The sequence below is a fragment of the Monodelphis domestica genome, chromosome 1 (assembly GCF_027887165.1).
Source record: "Monodelphis domestica isolate mMonDom1 chromosome 1, mMonDom1.pri, whole genome shotgun sequence".
Classification (NCBI taxonomy): Eukaryota; Metazoa; Chordata; class Mammalia; order Didelphimorphia; family Didelphidae; genus Monodelphis; species Monodelphis domestica.
The window spans coordinates 178,289,780-178,293,302 of record NC_077227.1 but is presented as its reverse complement, the minus strand read 5'-3'; positions in this window follow the sequence as shown (position 1 = coordinate 178,293,302).

Below are 3,523 nucleotides of genomic sequence, written 5' to 3'. Positions count from 1 at the left end.
CGCTTGACTTCGTTCCTCTGTTTGTTTATCCCAGGCTAGGGAGAATGGGCCCATAATCCTCTTGGTCTCCGCTACACTTTGCTATCACAGCCCCTGATTCTGGGATCTCGGGCTTTCTAGTCACTCTCTGGTCAGATCAGAGAACATTCAGGCTGGAAGGCTCTTTAGATGTCATCTAGTTCAATCCCCTCCCCCCCGAGTTCACAAGTGAAGTTTAGGGGCATTTAGAGACTTTTCTAAGATCATATAACAAGAGATACCATGAAAACAGCTATGTATAAGCAAGAGAGATGCGGTATAAATTGGAGGTAACAGAGGGAAAGTATCAGCTTTAAGAAGACCTGGGAAAGGCTTCTTGCAAGAAGGTGGGATTGTAGTTGAATCTTAAAGGAAGCCAAAAGGCAAAGAAAAAGAGAGAGAGAATTCCAGGCATGAGGGACAGTCAGTGAAAATGTATAAATGGAGATTTTGGACCCTAGACTTCAATCCCCAGAAGTCCTTGGTATTTCCCAGAATTCCCTATAATCTCTCCTGAGACTCCACATTGGTGAGATCACGAGATCACGTTATTGGTATTTAACTGGCAGCAAAGCCTCCCAAGAGCTCTTCCTTTGCAAATGATGCAGCAAGTATAGTGGTAAGCCAACATGGAGACTCAGGAGAGATTATAGGGAATTCTGGGAAATACCAAAGACTTCTGGGGATTGAAGTCTAGGGTTCAAAATCTCCATTTATACAAAAATGCTTAGATTTGGGAGATGAAGGCCCTCCTTATAAGAATGGGACTGGGGAGGCAGCTGGGTTACTCAGTGGATTGAGAGCCAGGCCTAGAGATGGGAGGTTCTGGGTTTAAATCTGACCTCAGACACTTCCCAGCTGTGTGACCCTGGGCAAGTCACTTGACCCCCATTGCCTAGCCCTTACCACTCTTCTGCCTTGGAGCCAATACACAGTATTCATTCCAAGATGGAAGGTAAGGGTTTGAAAAAAAAAAAGAATGGGACTGGCAAGGAGTTCTTTGGATCCTAGAGTACATAGAGTAAGTGCATAGAATAAGGTATAAGAAGACTGAAGAGGGAGGAAGGGAACAGTTTGTAAAAAGATTTAAAAGCCAAGTTTAGCATTTTATATTTGATCCTGGAATAGGGAGCCACTACAGTTTATAGAATAAGAGCATGATGTAGTCAGATCTGTGTTTTAGGAAAATCGTTTTAATAGTTGAAGTGGAAAGTGTACTGGAATGGGGAGAAACCTGCAGCTGTGAGACCAATCAGGCAGCTCTTTCAAAGAGAGATGGAGCTGTGTATCAGAAATGTTACAAATAATAATTTGGCAATAGATTAAGGATGGTGAGAGAAATCAAGGAATGACAATTAGGTTGTGAGCCTGGGTGACTGGAAGAATGGAGGGCCCCTTGACAGTAATAGGGAAGATAGGAAGGAGAGGGGATGGTTAGGGGAAAGGTGATTTTGTTTTTGGACACGATGAGCTTAAGACGTTTATAGGGAATACAAAAAGAGTGACTGGATGCTGCAGGCAGAATGACATCTTGGGGTGTAGCTGTCATTGTAGCAATGGACCAAGCACCTCTCTACCTGTTATAACTGAAGTAGAACAAGAGCTGAGACTCAGGCACAGAGCAGAGATATAAGCTGTCTGCCATATATATAACTCCTGCCCCTAAACCAGAGGAAAACAGGAAAAGACAAAGTGGGAATATTTTCCCATATTACAAAATGGTTGGGAATATTAACCACATTTACTTAGAAAAAGGGAATAGTTTGTAACAAGAACTATATTAATTTCTTATAATTATATATATAATTAATAAATATATTTATTATAATATTATTATAATATAAATATATAAAAAAATAAAATATAATTAATTTCTTCTTTCTCTATCTCCCTCTCTCCCTCTCTTCCTCTCTCCCTCTCTCCCTCTCTCTCTCTCTTTCTTTCTTTCTTTCTTTCTTTCTTTCTTTCTTTCTTTCTCTCTCTCTCTCTCTCTTTCTTTCTTTCTTTCTTTTTTTCCTTCCTCAGCTATTATCTTAGAATGTATACTAAGTATCAGTTCCAAGGAAAAAGAATGGTAAGGGCTAGGCAACTAGAGTTATTTGATTTGCCCAGGGTCACACAGTTAGGAAATATCTGAGACCAGATTTTAACCTAGAACTTCCCATCTCCAGGTCTGGCTCTCTATCCACTGAACCACTTAGCTGCCCCTCTTTATTAAGTACTTACTATGTCGGGCACTGTACCTTAGCATTAAAGATATATATGAGAGATTCTTACTTAGTTATTTTTTTAAATGTTCTGCATTTTTAAAAAATCAAATTAATTTCTTTCCTTCTCTCCTACCCAGAGACCTATTCCTTGTGACAAATATTAAAAAGAAGGGAGATGAGGGTAGCTAAGTGGTTCAGTGACTTGAGAGCCAGGCCTGGAGATGAGAGATCCTGGACTCAAATCTGGCCTCAGATACTTCCTAGTTGTATGACCCTGGGCAAGTCACTTAACTCCCACCAGTCTTCTACCTTGGAACCAATACACTGAATTGATTCCAAGATAGAAGGTAAGTGCTTAAAAAAGAAAAAAAGGAGGATAGGTGACTAGGTGGCTCTGTAGATAGAGAGCCAGGAGGTCTTGGGTTCAAATCTGATCTTAGATACTTCCTATCTGTGTGACCCTGAACAAGTCACTTAATGCCCTTATCACTCTTCTGTCTTGGAACTGACACTCAGTATCAGTTGTAAGATGGAAGGTAAGGGGAGAGAGAGAGAGAGAGAGAGAGAGAGAGAGAGAGAGAGAGAGAGAGAGAGAGAGTGAGAGAGAGAGAGCGAGAAAGAAACCAATTTAACAAAATTAACCAACACATCAAGTTTGTCTGACATCATGTATAATATTTCACATCCTTGTTCTCCACCTCTGCAGTGAAGAAAGGGAGGAACATTTTTCTCCTTTTTTCCAGGACCAAGCTTGGTCATTGTACCTATACAGTGTTCAGTTTTGCTTTATAATTCCTTCAGTTTACATTGCTGTTTGACATGGCTGTAATCACCTTGTACATTATTTTCTTGGTTCTGCTTACTTTGCTCTGTTTTAGTTCTTAAAAGTCTTCCCGTGTTTCTTACAATACAGAAATAATCTATTATATTCATGTACCACAAGTTGCTTGGAGGACCCTCAGTCCTTGGATACTCATTTGGTTTATAGTTTTTTGTTCACAGAAAGTACCAGTAAGAATTTTGGGGTCTTTATGGGACCTTCCTTTCTATCTTTTGCTTTCTTGAGGTATAAGCCTATGAGATCTCTGGGTGTGAAAAAGTATGGATATTTTAATCACTTTTGGGGCATAATTTCACATTGTTTTTCTAAATGGTTAGAATGATTTATAATTTTGCCAGTAGTATATCGATGAGCCTATTTCCCCACAGTTTGTCTGATGCAAAATATCCTTATTTTTTTATCTTTGCCAGTTATCAGGTGTGATGTGAAACATAAATAGTTATTTTGACTGATA